This window comes from Ursus maritimus, unplaced genomic scaffold, assembly GCF_017311325.1.
Source record: "Ursus maritimus isolate PB19 unplaced genomic scaffold, ASM1731132v1 scaffold_2, whole genome shotgun sequence".
In the NCBI taxonomy this organism is placed as follows: Eukaryota; Metazoa; Chordata; class Mammalia; order Carnivora; family Ursidae; genus Ursus; species Ursus maritimus.
In genome coordinates, this window is record NW_024424452.1 from 77,283,178 (window position 1) to 77,300,717 (window position 17,540).

At 42.7% G+C, this 17,540-nt stretch overlaps 1 pseudogene; it reads left to right on the forward strand.

Annotated features, from left to right (window-relative positions):
* The first annotated feature begins 1,054 nt into the window (after nucleotides 1–1,054).
* LOC103669255 lies at nucleotides 1,055–2,212 on the forward strand (annotated as a pseudogene).
* Nucleotides 2,213–17,540: the final 15,328 nt, after the last annotated feature.

The following is a 17,540-nucleotide window of genomic DNA, read 5'->3' on the forward strand; positions in this document are numbered from 1 at the left end:
CCTTTTTTTTTTTTTTTAAACAACACATTACTTTTTTAAGGTTGTGTCCTTGACACAGCTCCGACCCTGGGAATGGTTCTTCGAAAAGTACATTCCAAGGACAGGAAGGGACTAAGAATCCTCCCAGAACCTGGCTCTTGCTCACAGGTCACCTGGCAATCACATTCTTGATGACCTACCTCCTCCAACACCGGGATGTCTTGTTTTGTTCACTGATGTGTCTCAAGGACCTCACACCGGGGAAGGCAAACTCTTCTGTACAGTTTCAGGTGGCAAATATTTCTAGCTTTGGGAGCCATATAGTGTCTGTTGCAACTAATCTCTGCCCTTCATCATTCAAAGGTAGCCATAGATATAATACATAAGTAAATGGGTGTAGCTGAGTAGACTTAAACTTTACTTATGGACGTTGAAACCTGAATTTATTATAATCTTCACATATCACAGAATATTCTTCTTTTTATTTTTTTCAACCACTTAAAAATGTTTTAAAAATGCTTAATTTATAGGCCATAAAAAACAAGGAGTAGGCTGGATGTAGCCTCCAAGCCACAGTTTGCCAACAGCTGACCTAAAATATAGTAAAGGCTTGCATGGAATATAGTAAAGGTTTGCCGAAGTACTTGAGGACACTTGAAAGTTATGTGTTATTTTAAGTATATTGAGTATTCTTTATACAATCATGTCTACGTTATTGTTGTGTTTGTCAAGTACTTTTAATAGTCAGCACAGAGGAAGATTTAACTTTATCCACTTTCTGAATTATGACTCACTAAAATTAGTTAGATTGGAATAAGAAAGTTTTCAATAAAAATGGTAGATGGTAAACAATTCTGGCCCGAAATATCTCATCCATCTCACACTACACGCCATCAATAAAACCAAGTTCTCACCATGAGCCTTACACTTGATTTTATTATTGTTTAAAAAGCAACTGACAGCACTAGGAACTAAGCCAGTTATGACGATGTATACATTTTTAACAGTGACTCATACCGAGAAAAGATGAAGTTGGCTCATGTCAACAGTACAGAAAAGGCTTCATGGAGTAAGGATGTGTATTACTGGAGCTGGAGGATTATTTCAGCGCATTTCTGACCTGCGAGCGCCGTGGATTGGAGGGCTCTGCCGGGGAGGTGGAGTCAATTCAGTTCCCACACCGGCTGGTTAGTTCGGGACTTTGTTCTTATAGATACACCCTGTTCTCCTAAGACCAAAGTAGACATTCTGCAATCCCATACTGACAAGCAAAGAGTGCAGAGCCATGTGCATAATAGGTGGCCAGTAAATATTTGAATTAATGGATAAATATATAGATAGCTTTGAACTGCTGGGAGAAAACAAACACTCAATTCCAGTAAACAGGCCATCAACAAATACGATTTTTTCTGTTCTATTCCTGTCTGCCATGGGAAAAACAAGAAATACAAGCCCCAATGCTTGGCTACTTCATCATTCATTTATTTCACATTTATTGAGTATATACTATGTTCCAGAAACCCTACAAGGAACTGGACCTACAAAACAAATCAAGTCAGCAAGGCTGCATTGCAACTTTCATGGGGCCTTGATACTTTCCTTTCTCCATAAAAATTAATTTGGGTCCTGATGGGCAGTGAGATGGTCATCTGCCAGCAGGGTCATTCGGGTAGTCAAGTCACCTACTCCATTAATAAGGTACCCTGACAGAAGACACAATCCTAAACCCAATGTATCAGAAGTGTTGAGGTCAACGGGACTACCACCTCACTCTTCAACTTCATAGCATTCCGATGGAAATAAATCACCAGCGTGGCTGGTGCATCGGGGTCCACCAGACACTGCAGAAATAATAAAAACAGTACCTCAGGACAGAAATACAGAAGGAAACTTGTGTCTCAAGAAGAAATTGAATTTATCCAACTTGGAGATCCGGAATAATCACTGACACTGTGGCTGTTCGTCACAGAAGTCTTTACGATAAACGACTTCCAAAATGGCACATGAGAAATCATACATTAAATAACTTGACTAAATATTCTGTTAAAAAATGAAATATAGAAAATGTAGATGGACACCTGTATCTCCCAATATATGTATATTAGTCAGCTTCTCCACAAGCTTACCTAATTGTTCATATACATATTAAAGTACACATTTTCCTTGGGGCGCCTGGGTGGCTCAGTCATTAAGCGTCTGCCTTCAGCTCTGGGCGTGATCCTAGAGTCCTGGGATCGAGCCCCACATCGGGCTCCTCCGCTGGGAGCCTGCTTCTTCCTCTCCCACTCCCCCTGCTTGTGTTCCCTCTCTCGCTGGCTGTCTCTCTCTCTGTCAAATAAATAAATAAAATCTTTAAAAAATAAAAATAAAGTACACATTTTCCAATGTTAGCCTATTACTTTACTCTTGATCATCAAGTATTACCAGTGTTGAGCTATTAAAAGCACACAATATCTAGTAAACTATAATATGTTTCCTATAATTTCACTTTTCTTTCAGTTTCTGTTTAGACACAGGAAGATTTATCAGACACAGCTGCTACTTTTGGGAAGTGGTTTTCCTGAAACTGGATGAGGAGCAGTGAAAGAATGACTCCATTATTTGTTCTTAGCTTTCTTAAAATTTTTTCGTTCACAAAGTTTCTAGAGTATAACTAGTTTGTAAAGTGTATCCTACACTAAATGATAAAAGTATAGCCAAGGTAAACGAGCTGACTTTGTGTTATTAAAAGTGGGAGTTAACACAAAAGATTATTTGTACCTATGTTCAGAAGAAAACACCAGAGTATAAAATGGAAAATAAGAGATTGAAATGAATATAACACAGGAATAGATGTGTGACTAGAAATTGCAATTTGCTATGTTATTAGGGGTGTTAAGTCTAAGTCTTTGATTTTGTTTATTATTTTGATTTTCATCATCTGTGCAAATTCTGATAACCATTAACTTTCTCAAAACTTAATGTCTGAAAGCTTCATAAAATCAACCTAAATATTTACCTTATTAGGCCAATTTATGAAACTGTAATAGGGTCTTATAGTGCCAAGGGTATGCATTATTGTGAAAGTAAAGCCTCACAAAGCTAAATAAATTCTCTTCCATGCCTTTAAAATTTTAATTAAACATTTTATTCTGCATTGATATAAAAATAAATGTAATTCAGATTGGGTTCATTATTATGTTCGTTATTTCTTCTGAATTTAAAAGAAATTAAAGTTTCAACATCGTTGTGAGCCTCTAAAAGTATCATGGGCCCTGAGAACTGTGTCAACTGTGCCTAATGGAGAAGTTGGCCCTGTGACAATCTCTGCTTTCCTGCCTTCCATCCTGCATAATTCAAAAGTTATTCAAAGAGGCTGAGCATGACAGGTGAAATTCCAGGGTGTGGCAGACTTGAAGGGGAATTGGGGAGGAGGGGGCTATGGCAATGGGGTAAGGAGGGAGGAGAGACAGTGACAGCAGCCTGGTGAAGAATATTAGCTTCTGAGCAGGGTGACGAGAGGATCTAGCTATAGGTTGGGCAGACAGCAAGACTGGGAAGGATAGTAGAGCAGGAGCAGATGAGGAGAATGACCTCACAGCCTAGTGCAGGCTGTCGAAGCCTGACTAGAGTATGTGTGTATGTGTTCCTTAGCTCCAGCCATTGAGAGAAGCTGGGAGCAGTCACATTCTCACAACGCTAAACATACCTAGTAACCACATTCTGATTTCTAAACACCATTCTCCTTTAAAAGGAAGTAGGGCTCTCAGAAGAAATGGTGGGAGAATTACAAAACGATCTTAGAATATCTTGTTTCAGAAAGTAAGGAAGTACTAAAAGAATGATAGGGGGCGCCTGGGTGCCACAGCGGTTAAGCGTCTGCCTTCGGCTCAGGGCGTGATCCCGGCGTTATGGGATCGAGCCCCACATCAGGCTCCTCCGCTATGAGCCTGCTTCTTCCTCTCCCACTCCCCCTGCTTGTGTTCCCTCTCTCGCTGGCTGTCTCTATCTCTGTCGAATAAATAAATAAAATCTTAAAAAATAAATAAATAAATAAATAAAATAAAAGAATGATAGGGACACTGACAAATTGGGGACAATTGATGACAGATTTGATAAATAATGATGATAAGAGATTAGAACTCAGTGAATAACATAGGTATCTATGAGTCCACAGTGATGTAAATGAATGAATTAGTTAATTAATTAATTAATTAAAAGAAATTTTTTCCCTTACAGGAGAATGCCAACTAATACATATAGAATGAACAATTGGATTAAATTAGAAAGTAACTATCCGGCAACCATCATAATAACATTGGTTCAGACAAAAATAATCACTAGATTGCACAAGACATGAATAGACAATTTTTTAAAGAAGACATACAGATGGCCAACAGACACATGAAAAGATGCTCAACATCACTCATCATCAGGGAAACACAAATCAAAACTATAATGAGCTATCACCTCACACCTGTCAGAATAGCTAAAATCAAAAACACAAGAAATAATAAATGGTGATGGGAATGTGAAGAAAACAGAATCCCCTACACTGTTGGTGGGAATGCACACTGGTGTAGCCACCATGGAAAACAGTATGGAGAGTCCTTAAAAAACTAAAAATAGAATTACCATATGATCCAGTAATCCCACTACTGGGTATTTACCCAAACAAAATGAAAACATTAATTTGAAAAGATACATGCACCCTTATGTTTACTGCAGCATTATTTACAATAGCCAAGATATGGAAGCAACCCAGATGTCCATCCATAGATGAATGGATAAAGAAAATGTGATGTATATACATATAGATATAGATATAGATATAGATATAGATATAGATATACAGATATAGATATACAGATATAGATAGATACATATATACACACACATATGTATATAAACAGAATATTACTCAGCCATAAAAAAGAATGAAATCTTGTCATTTGAAACAACATGGATGGATCTAGATCTAAGTGAAATAAGTCAGTAAAGGAAAAACAAACACCATGTGGTTTCATTCATATGTGGAATTTAAGAAATAAAACAAAGAAAAAAACAAACAAAAAAACATCAGACTTTTAACTACAGAGAACAAACTGGTGGTTGCCAGAGGGCAGGTGGATGGGAGGATGGATAAAATAGGTGAAGGGGATTAAGAGCAGTTACCATGCGGATTAAGAGTACATTACCATCAGTAATGTACAGAATTATTGAATCACTATATAGTACACCTGAAACTAATATAACACCATGTTCATTATACTCGAATAAAAAAAATAATAATCAATAGATGCTAAAACTAATGGGTGAATGTTTGATATAGAATAGGATATTTAAATGGTCTCAAAACACCTCCCACAGAATACTAAGTAAAAAGGGGGGAAAATATTTTTACAATAAAGGAACCTAGCGGATACTCTTAGTCAAGTGATCAAAGTGAATGTAACATTTAATAAGACAAATTAAAATTGGGCACCACCTATTGGAGGCAATGAGAAGACCATCACTTCTGTGATCTTCCTGCCTAAAATAAAAAAATCATTACCTAAATCGAATTATGAAGAAATATCCAATAAACTCAAATTGAGGTAACCGTCACAAAATAACTGCCCTGTAACTTTGTAAAGTGGGAAGGTTCTGAAAGTCAAGGGAAGAGTGAGGAACTCTCCCACTTTGAAGAAGACTAAGGAGACACAGCAACTAAATGCAGGGTATGATCCTGGACTTGGCAAAACTTGAATGGTGTCTTCACATTAAGTGGTAATAACGTATCCGTGTTATTTTGCTGATTTTGATGGCTGTATTATCACTATGTAGAAGGACATCCTGCGTGAAAGAACTATACACTAAAATATTTGGGGATGGGGGAAGAGCATCATTGCCAGCAAAGTCCCCTCAGTTTATTCAAGAGAAAAATTATTACTCTATTCTTGCAAGTTTTCTCTAAGTTTGAAATTATCGCAACGTAAGAAGACAAAATTAAATTGAAAATCCAACTTCGACGGGTCTACAGAAATTGTAACCGAAGTGTTGGGTGTTCCCTGATGAGCATCTGCTTCTAGAGGTTTATAATATATCGTAAATGAAGTACCTTTTTTTCTGACATAAAAATATGGTTCCCGCATGCAAAGCAAATGTATGATTGGAGAAGCGAGGACTCTGGTCCCCTTGGTGGGAGGAGAAAGAGGAAGTCCTGACTGTAAGAGAGCGGTGAGGACCTGCTGCGGTTTTAGCCATTCTGTTTCCTGACGGAGGTGCTGGGTGGGTGCAGGAGGGAGCCTCCTATGCGCTCCCTCAAGCTCTATGCTTAAGCTTTGTGCTCTTTTCTGTAGGCATGCTATACTTCATAAAATTTAAATGTAAGTGAACAAAAAAAGACAAGGTCCCTAATGTTAATAAAATTCCACAAACCACCATAACCACTAGACAGTGACAACTTCATCGGAGCTGCCCATTTCACACTCACGAATCAACAGTGAAAATTTATGGTTCAAAGAAATTCAAGGAAGAAGATCCCTGGAACTCAAAACAGTTCAAACCAAACCAAAACATAAAAGCACGCTCACTCATCAGCAACCGTGTCATCTTCCCTTGCAGATGTGGGGGACGCCTGTCCAAGTCCAATTTTACTACCACCTTGGTCCCGCCTTCCTCAATCACGCGAGGAAAGGTTCAAGCAGTGGAAGATGTCTACTGCAAAGGGATCTGGTCACTGCGAAGCCTCCAGTGACGCATCCACAGTCCTGAGCATGTCTCAGGGAGGCCCCGCGCTGCTGCCCGCACCACATTGGCGGTGGGATTCCCAGGGACGCGGGTAAGAATACGAAGGATGGCATCGACTGTGTGACGCGGCTGGCAGGGACTTGCTGCCGAGCGAAGTGTCCTCGGCACCCACGGTGTCGCTTTCACATAGAAATCCCAACTCCCTCAGTCGAGAAGGTACTGCCCTGGGCAGGCGCCTGGCCCCCTTTACCCCACACAGTGGTCCTGCCCCCTCTTACTGCTTCTCAGACATGCACCTCGTGACCTGGTTGAAATGTGGGTCCCAATGCTGGGAGGCGACTTCGCGTTTCTAACGTGGCTGCGCTGGTGCTGCTGCTCGGCGGCCTCGCCTGGCCAACCAGGCGTTAAGGATGAACCTTCGTTTCATCTGTTCGCTTCCCCTTTGTGGGACGAGTTGATCTGTTAAAACTAGGCAGACGATGCGTTGAGCTTCCCTGCAATGACGCACACACTCAAAACATATCACATGGAGCCTGAGAGCAGATGTGAAGAGACGGTGTCTCCTCCCGTGGCTGTGCAGTGTTTCTCTCCACCTCATCCTTCTTGGCCGTGGAACCCACAGTCCTGTGTTGAGACCACAGCTCTGGCACTTACAAGTTAGGGGATTGGGGGCAAATCACGTAACTTTCTCTGTCCTCTTTTATTACCAATAAGAACAAAATAATAATATGTTCTTTGTTCTGTTTGTATTAAATAAAATGTAGTGTGGGCAGTTGGTTTTATATAACTAAGCGTTATGGATATGCAATTAGGGCATAAAAAGGAACCATGAGAATGGAGAGAGGAGGGGAGAGAGACATGTCTGGACTGATCATAATAATAATGACAGCAACACACGTGATTGCGACTCACTGAGTGACAAGCCCTGGGCTCCACCTTTAAGGACTTCATGTTACCTCTCTCACTCTGTTATTATCACCCATTTTGCAGACAAGAAAACTGAGGGCTCGAGAGGCTATTTGTGAGTTAGAAAGTACAGTTGTTAAGGGGTAAAGCAGAGGCAGAATTGAAACACCAGTCTGACAGAGCCCAAGCGCTAAGCAGCAAAATGTTTTTCAGAATCATCTGTTTATCATGCTCATTTGGACCCTTAAAAAGATGTCAGGTTCCCAGGCCCAAGCCAAGACCCACAAGGATCATTTTTACACAGCCTGGCACCAGTCCACACATCTGATTTTAAGGACCACTCTGAAATGTGCTGCCTTCCTCTAATCATGTGAGGGGACATTCAAAATATGTCTACTGTTAGTATAGAGACCCCAGTGACCCTATGACAGTCATGAGCATGTCTAAGTGAACCCCTGTGGTGTTGGTTGTTGCAGTCAGGTGGTGAGAGTCAAAGGCCGGGAGAGGAGGTTAGAAAAGGCTTCGTGGAGTCATCACTACCTCACTGATTTCCTGCCCATCAGTGATCACTGAGGCATCCAAACGTCCATCACTTCCCTCTGACTGCCAATGAGAAGACCCTGCTGCTCCTTGGAACTGAGGACTTGCTCGAAGCATCCAGACTTCAATCCCAGATTCGCGGAACTGGCCCCAGTGAGCTGGAGCCCAGTGTCCTAAAAACCAAGGTGTAGCAACCCCACCCAGGGAGACATTACCCAGTCTGGAATAATCCTTGAGGTGTTTTTCTCTTCACAAAGATCGCTAATGCTTCTTTCTTTGACAGGAAGGACCTCGGGGAAGTCCCTCCGAGTTCTGCCTGTTGACACCGATCTACTTTGGCCCTTTGACTTGTGTGGGCTTCCTGAAGTCTCTGCAACTGCAGACCAGAGGGGATCTCACTTTCTATTTGCCCAGGGTCAAAGCAAGAGAGGAAAACCTCCACCTACCTTAGTCTACTGTAAGCCTGAACCAAAAGTGACGTCATTCATCACCACCCTTCAGGTCTTTCTCTGACAGACTACAGGTAGGGGGTGGGGATTCAATCCCCGAGACCTGGATTTTAGCTGGGGTTCTTGTTTACCAGTGGTTTTGCCCCAGTTATGATGACAAGAAAACTATTTACCATATCCTCACCCTGGTTTCTGAATCCAGAATATAAGAAAGTGTTTTCGAGTAATTTCCAAAATCCTGTAGTATATAAACTCCATGAGAGTGTCTTAAACAGAACAAGTTAAAAAGCAGTAACCATGGGAAATATTAATACATTAAGCTTGTGTCCCTAAAGGTACACCATGAAGGAACTGAAAAGGCAAACCATGGAGTAGGTGAACATGTTTGCAATATATGTTATCAAGCAAATATCTGTATCTGGACTCAGAGGATACATGCATTGAGAATACATAAAGAATCGCTGGAAGTCAATTAAAAAAAAAAAAGACTAACAACCAGTGTTTTTCAGAAATGGGCAAAAGTTTAAACAGCCACTTTACCAAACAGGATATCCAGATGGCCAATATGCAGACGGAAGCGTTCAGCACCATTAGTCATCGTGGAAATACAAACTAAAACTACGGTGTGATACTGTGATATCCAATCAAAATGGCCACAACTTATAAGGCCAACAATAAATATAGGAAAGCATGTGGAGCAACTGTAGGTCTCATATATTGCTGGCAAATATATAAACTGGTACAATCACTTGGGGAACTATTTGGTAATACCTACTAAAATTATGCATTTTTCTATGACCTAGAAATTCCACTCTCGATATATACCCAAAGAAATGAGTGCTTGTATCTGCCAAGATATATACAGTAAATTACGCAGCAACATTATTTAATAGTGCCAAACCAGAAACAGCCCAAATGATCATTGATGGTAAAACGGATAAATTGTGGTAAAATTCATATAATAGAATGCCATGTAGGTATGAAAATGAATAAAGCAAGATTATATAAAATGTGGATGAATCTCACAGACATAACATTGAGTAAAAAAGCCAGATACCGAAGTTTATATATACTGTATGATTCCATCTAAATGGAGTTCAAAAAAAGGTAAGATTTCTATCTATGGTGATGAAAGTCAGCATAGTGATTATCTTTGGATGGAGTATTCACAGAATGACTGTAAGGGAGCCTTCTGGGCTGCTGGAGATGTCCTACAACCCCATCTTGGTGGCGGTTCCACAGGTGTATAAAGATGTAAAATTCAATGAGCCATACACTTAAAATTCATGCATTTTAGATGTAAGTTATAGTTCAATTTCTTTAAAGATTTTATTTATTTATTTGACAAAGAGAGAGAGAGAGCACAAGCAGGGGGAGCCTAAGAGGGAGGAGGAGAGGCAGGCTCCCCACTAGCAGGGAGCCCAACATGGGGCTCCAACCCAGGACCGTGGGATCATGACCTGAGCCAAAGGCAGATGCTTAACCGACTGAGCCACACAGGCATCCCAGTTACAGCTCAATTTTTTAAAGTGCCAGGCTGTCTTAGGTCACATGTCCATCCCTGGATCAGTCACCATGGCCAGGGAATACAATGATCGGCTTGGACCTGGGCCATGTGGTTCCTTCCTAGAACTGGTGGTGGAGCCCAGACCATAAATGGACAGAGAAGGGGCCCTCAAAAGGGAATACGGAACTGTTTCTGGAAGAAGAGGAAACAGACGTCCTAGAGGAGACAGACAACTAATTTCCAACAGTCGGGAAGGATACTGTAGCCCTCAGCATGAGTAATTGGATCAGGACACCCAGTCCTCAGGAAGATAGAGGGAAAGAAAGACTACAGAGAGACACAGGCAGAGTAACCCAACCCCTGGCTTTATAATTTCTGGTTCTTGGTCCTATGAGTAAAGCTACACTCTCTATTCTGGGGCTTTATAAGATTCCCTATCTGTGGAGAAACTTTTCATTCCTGTTGGCCATCTGGCATTTTGAATCTCCTTTTATTGTTTGGGAAAGCTCCCCCAACTTATGAATCTTGATGGGAGCACGGTCAACATTGAAAATGCCAAATGCTCAGTTTCCCAGCCTTCCTTGCAGCTGGAATGTAGCAGGTGGGTAATGTAGGCTCTACCAAGGAGATAGCACTGCTCCTGAACTCCGGGGACCACAAGCATGTTCATTCTGCAAGATGGTCCACCAGCGCTGGTTCAGTCCAGTGCTGGAGGCTCAGAGTGGCAGGTGGAAGCAGCCAGTGTCCCGTAGTGTGTGTGGTCCTCACACACCCTTCTACACATGTGCCTAACGAGGCTCCACACTGAGTCTCCAGTCTTCCTGAGTGGATTCAATATCCTTTTAATAGTTCCTTTTCAGTCTCAGTCAACCAGACTTAGTTTATGCTGCTTGATGGTGGGTGGCTTAAACAAGAGAAATTTATTTTCTCATAGTTCTGAAAGCAAGAAGTCCAAGACCAGGATGCTGTAAACTTCAGCTTCTGGTGAGCCTCTCTTCCTGGTTTCCAGCCAGCTCCTACCTACTGTGTCTTCATGGCCTTTCCTTTGAGGTGTCTCTTCCTCTTCTTAGCAGGGCACCAGTCCTATGAGATTACAGCTCTGCCCTTACGACTTCATTCAACCTTACTTACCTCCTTAGAGGCCCTATGTCCAAATAGAGTCACATTGAGGGTTAGGGTTTCAATATATAATTGGGGGGGAGCACAATTCAGTCAATAACAGGTATTGCCCCTATAGTGAAGAGGTTAAAACCCTTGTGCAAGTTCTAAATAAAACCTTTGTGCTCTCCAGTCTCAATTAGTGCAGAAAGTATGAAATCCTAGAAATGCAAGCTTGCAAAGCACTGGACAAAACTACGTGGATATAGTAAGACATAAACAAAAATGGGAGGAAGCCTGAGTGACTGTCCAAAGGTCAGCCTCGAAGCCAGGGGCTGCAGGAGCCCAGATACAATGGCAGGTGCCTGGCTGAGCTCCAGCTGTGTCCGTGGCTGCCACACTCTCCCTCACTCTCATCATTCTGAGTCTTACGTCTAGGTCCTGACTCTTGCAGTGCTTCAGGAATGCTGACAAGAACGCCCTCGTTGAAAAACTTTAGTCAAGCTCTGAACTGTCTTCTCCACCAGGCCTCCCTTGGCCGGCTGAGCCCAGTTTTGCCATGCAGAGCCTTGCCCCCCACGGCCAGGGGGCATCTCTGTAACTAGTAGCCGACATCTTCATTGTCATTCAGGCAAAACACTGCTTCATTTCTTCAACGACATTACAAACGTTCTTTTTAAGACACACACGTCCCTGGTAGGAGGTAAGTATCCTCAGCACCCCTTTTGTGAAACATCCTTTAATTATCAGAGCACTGAGATTGTGCTATTTATTATCTCTGTTGTACAGGTGGGGCAGACTGTTTCCATGGGGCACCATTTCCCACAATGTGATCCATGGAATGGTAATAATAATGCTAAGAGATGAGGGTCGTGTAATTAAAAACGCTTCTGTGGCAGAGGCGCCTGGGTGGCTCAGTCGGTCAAGCATCTGCCTTCAGCTCAGGTCAGGGTCCCAGGGTCCTGGGATCGAGCCCCGCATCGGGCTCCCTGCTCAGTGGGGAGCCTGTTTCTCCCTCTGCCTCTGCCGGCTGCTCCCCCTGCTTGTGTTCCCTCCTCTCTGGCAAATAAATAAAAATTAAAAAAAAAAAAAAAACACAACACTTCTGTGGCCAAATAAGCTTGAGAAAGAACGCAAGGAGGAATCACGTTCACGAACGTAGACTCAGGAGTCACGCAGACCTGGGTTTGAGGCCAGGCTCTGCCAACTCTTAGCCATGTGGTTTGAGCAAGCAATAGCCTTCCTTGCCTCATCTGTAAAATGAGAGTAGTGAGACACCTCTTCAAAAGGTTGCTGTGAGCACTGATGTTACGAAGGGATAAAGCTCTCGGCACAGAAAGTCCTCAATAAATGCGAGCTCTTACTGGCATTGTAGCAGGTTAAGTACTGACATCTCAAACCAGGTCTTACCATTCTTTTTAGGGAGAGATCCATTTCACATAGAAAAACACTCTCATATACTGTTTGGAGAGTGGGCAGGGACAAGACTCCGAAGTTATAGGACAGGAAGAGCCTGGAAAACCGTCAGAAAAACCAGATTCCGTAGTGGGTGGGTACCCAGTGAGTGGCTGGCTGACTTCTCACTCAGGCTGGTTGTGGCCACAGGGACAAGGCCTTCTCTAGAGTATTTGCCTCCCTCTTTAGGGCACTACTCCACCCCCTTACACACACACGCCTGAGCACACTCACACACACACACAACTTTTCAGGAAGAAAGCCACAGTGCCAACCGAGTAGAAATCCTACTAATCAAGTTTCCTTTCTGTTGATGACAGCCCAGTCATGACAAACCCCAGGAAGCCTCCCCTGGTCACCCCAAAGTTATGTGTCCCCCAGATGAGCTCCCACAATGCCCCCTTTTTACCCATGTTATGGATTGAACTTATCAGAGCTTTTGGGCCCCTTGCCTTAGCCAGGCACCGCACTCCAGGTGCCCAGGGGCCCCAAATTCCTCCTGCTGGGATTCCCAGCATCTCAATACTTGGCAGGCAGGCAGGGTCCTGTCACCAATGGGCCTGTGACTGAATTGGGCATCTCCCCAGGAGAAGAGTCTGGTGAAGGAGGAGTGGGGTCCGGAATGCTACCCCCCCTTCCCTGCCAGACAAGTGCTCAGACGGTGCACCTTCCAAGGCCCAGAGCGACGTTCTTATTACATCCCGGAAATCCCCTGGTCGGGGGCTTTTGGGGTGACATCCAGTATGTAAATACGTGGGGTCGGGTCCTGGTGAGCAGCAGTAGCGGTGCCCGATGTGAAAGTTCCACCAGCAGCAGAAGGTGCTTTCATTAGTCATTTCAACGGCACACAGCTGTAAGGAATCTGGCGGAGTTTGATTTGGCTGGGGGGAGTACATTTTCCACTCGTGGGCGTCTTGAAAACTTTCACACTAAAAAAAAAAACAGAAAAAACAGTCAAAAAAATGGTCATAGTCCAAAACGGAAAGCCAGAAAAAGATGGCAGAGACGCTAGGGCAGTGAATATAATGGAAAGAGGCCCAGACTTGGTCTCACTCTGGCCCTGCCACTTACAGGTGTGTGACGGCCTCAGGCATGTCAGCCCCTGCCCTTGGGACCCTCCCATTAAATGGACCCTGGGAGGCAGAAAAGACTCAGAGTCAGTGGGTGTGAACACTGGCTGGCTGCCAGGCCGTATACAAAGGTTAGGCATTATTTGGGGCAACAGAGGCAGAGACAGAGGGTGAAGGCTGGGGATCAGTGATCGAACCAGCCTCCATGCCTGCCTGCAGTGCCTGCAAAAGACCCATAGGGAGAGGAAGAGAGATCAAAAAGAAACAGCTCCTCTAACCACAGTTGGGTCAGGATCAGTAGGCCAAGACCAGGCTCTACTTGTCTCCTGGCTATAATGGACTTGAGAATTTTTTCAGATTTTTTTTAAAAATAGATTTACTGGGCTGCTTGGGGGGCTCAGTCGGTTAAGACTTCAGCTCAGGTCATGATCCCAAGTGTCCTGGGACCAAGCCGCATGGGGCTCCCTGCTCAGTGGGGAAGAAGTTTGCTTGTCCCTCTCTCCCTGCCCCTCCCCTGCTCCTTCTCCCTCTCTCTCTCTCTCAGATAAATAAAATCTTTTTTAAAAGAATAGATTTACTATGAATCCTGGAGCAGACTCTAGTGATGACCTGGGCTCTTGCCTCCCCTGATTTTAACCTTGGTTTGTTCGTGAGTGAGATGAGAAGCCAGAATCCACATGTAATTCAGTTTGCCTGTTCTTTGGCAGAATCAGTGTTCTTCCTTTCCCGCTGATTTTTTCCTCACATTTATGCATTTGAAACACGTTTATTGAATGAGCTACACACAATAGGTTGCAAGTGAAACCCACATTTTTTTCTTTTTTCTTTGTCCCTTCCATGCCACCCTCTGGATTTGCACTTTGCCTGCCCCTACCCCCCCACAGTGGGGGAAAGCTGAGCAACACCATGGATCTTCTAGCCTCTTTTAGCCATGAAATAAAGAGGCCCTTTGTCGTGGCCTTTAAAAGAAGGGTTCAACATCATAATCAGTGCTCTGCCCAACACAAGGCTTCCTTCTCTGGCTTTTCATTTCAGGCTTGGAAACCCAAGTATCAAGCGGTGAGGGTATGGACTTCAGCATTTCCACTACTCTGCTCCCCTTGGCAAGCTGCTACTTCTCAACCTCAAGCCTTGGGATAGAGGGGAGTGTGGGAAGAGTGCAGTTTTTCGTTAGTGCCCTCAGGATCTGGCAAAGTTCAAATGGGGGACTTTCCTCTAGAGCTGCTTTTGGGAACATTGCAGTAAAAAGACACGGCCACCAGGTGACGCTAAACGCCTTTGTCTTGCCAGAAGAGCCTCCCGGCAGTTCTAACAACCACCTAATATCCGAAAGATAGAGCTAAATATACTTTTCCCTCTGTTTAAAAACAAAACAAAGAAAATAAATACCTAAAACCACAACACATCAACCTAACAAACATAAACTAAATAGAATTTTTTAAATGATACTGACAATGAGTCTTTGCTTGACCAAACTTTATTCTAAGCCCATCTGTAAACATCCTTGTAAAACCTAGTTTTAGCAAAAACTCTGCTAAGTCAGTTTTACCAGAACTCCCCCTCCCCATTGATCACCACCAATATCTGACCATGTTACTCATCCTTCAGCATCCCCAAGGTAATGTCTGATCACCCCAGCATGCCTTCAGCAAGAATACCGTTAGGTCAATTTAGCCTGAATCCCCCTTACCTGTGACGTTTCCCCTTAGTAATTTTCCATCCACTAAACCCCACTCAGATCCTTGCCTTAAATTCCTCCCTGCTCATGCTATATTTGGAATTGATGCCAATCTCTCTCTCCCTATAAAATCCCATTGCCACAGTCCCTATACCTAGTGCAATGGTCCTGATTAAAGTCTGTCTTACCATATTTTACCAAGTGTCATTGATTTTTTTTCTTTACCAATACCTTACAGAACAAACTTAAGAAAAATCTCCCAAGTATTAAAGGACATAATTTACTAATCCCTCTCCCAATTATCACTATGTCATCTTAAGTCCTTGATTATAATTCACCTTCGCCAAAATTACAATAAGAAACTTTTCACCAAGGGCTACCTGTACGGATGCTGGAGTTCCTTGCTGGACTGTGCCTCCGCTGATGGGGCAAGTATTTCTTAAGCACTTTACTTTGAAAATAGTGTGCTCAGTACAATAGAATGAAACTAAGATCCATCATGAACCAACGCTTTGCCACCACGGTCTGGGGGACTCAGTAAAGGCTTCCATGGAGGAGCTGGAATGAGAAAAGGACCTTGAAAAGATTCTTTCTAATCAGAGATGGTGACACAGGAGATTTCTGAACGCACCTCCTCCCACAGTCACACCAAATCTACAGCTACTCTTGGAGCAATTCCCTCTGATAGAAATCTAGAAACTAGCTAAGGGACTCCTACACATTGGGTGAACCAGAAAATACCCACATGCTTGACACACCTTCAACTCCTGGGACCGACTAAAAACACAGGTGGCTGAGACAACCACAAAGGTTTGATAGACAACCAAGAGCTTGGATCAGACTGAAAGATAAAGTTCATCTTCTACACAAGACCACTCCATCAACACTGGGAGGGGTGGCTGTTTTATCTAATGCACAGAAACCAACACAAAGAGTGAACGAAAATGAAACAGAGGACTATGTTCCAAACAAAAGAACAAGAAAAACTCAAGACACAGACCTAATGAACCAAAGATAAGTGATTTACTGGATAGGGAGTTCAAAACAATAGTCATAAAGGGGCTCACCAAGGTCAAGAGAACATGAACAAAGTGAAAATTTCAACAAAGAAATAGAATATATTTTTAAAGTCCTAAGCAGAAATCACAGAGCTGAGGAATATAATAACTGAATTAAAATATTCATAGAGGGAGATGTTCAACAGCAGACTCGATCCACTGGAGAGAAGAAGGATCAGTGAACCCAAGAAGAGGGCAGTAGAATTCATCCAAACAAAGCAGCAGAAAGAAAAAACAATTTAAAAGAATTAAGACAGCTTAAGGACTTATGGGACGCTGTGAAGCAGACCAACGTACACATTATAGAGGTCCCCAAAGGAAAGGTAGTGGGGGGGAGGGAGGAGAAAGTAAAGGGGGTGGGGGCGGGGATGGGGTAGAAGACTCATTCAAATAAATAATGGCTGAAAACTTCCCTAACCTCAGGAAAGAAACATCCAGATGCAGGAAACCCAGAGAGTTCCAAATAAGATGAATCTAAATACACCCACACACTGAGACACATTATAATTAAATTATCAAAAGTTAAAAAGAGAGAATCTTAAAAGCAGCAAGAGAAAAACAACTCATTCTGTACCAGGGAAACCCCAAAAGACTGCCAGCAGATCTTCAGCAGAAGCTTTACACACCAGAGGAGAAGGCAGAGTACACTCAAAGTGCTGAAAGATAAAATCTGACAACCGAGAATACTCTGTTCAGCAAAGCTGTGCTTCAGAATTGGGGGAGAGACAAATAATTTTTCAGATAAGCAAAAGCTGAAGGAGTTCATCACCACTAGACTGGACTTACAAGAAATGTTAAGGGGACTTCCTCAGATCGAAACAAAAAGATGCCCATTAGTAACAGGAAAACACATGAAAATATAAATCTCACTGCCAAGGGTAAATATATAGTTAAATTCAGAATATTCTAATATTGTAACGGTGATGGGTAAATCACTTGTAACTCTAATATGAAGATTAGCAGACAAAAGTAGTAAAAAATAGCTATAACTATAACAATTTGTTAATTGATAAACAAGATTAGAACACGTAAATTGTGAGATCGAAAACAAAATATGTGAGAGAAAGTAAAAATGTAGTTTAGTATGCA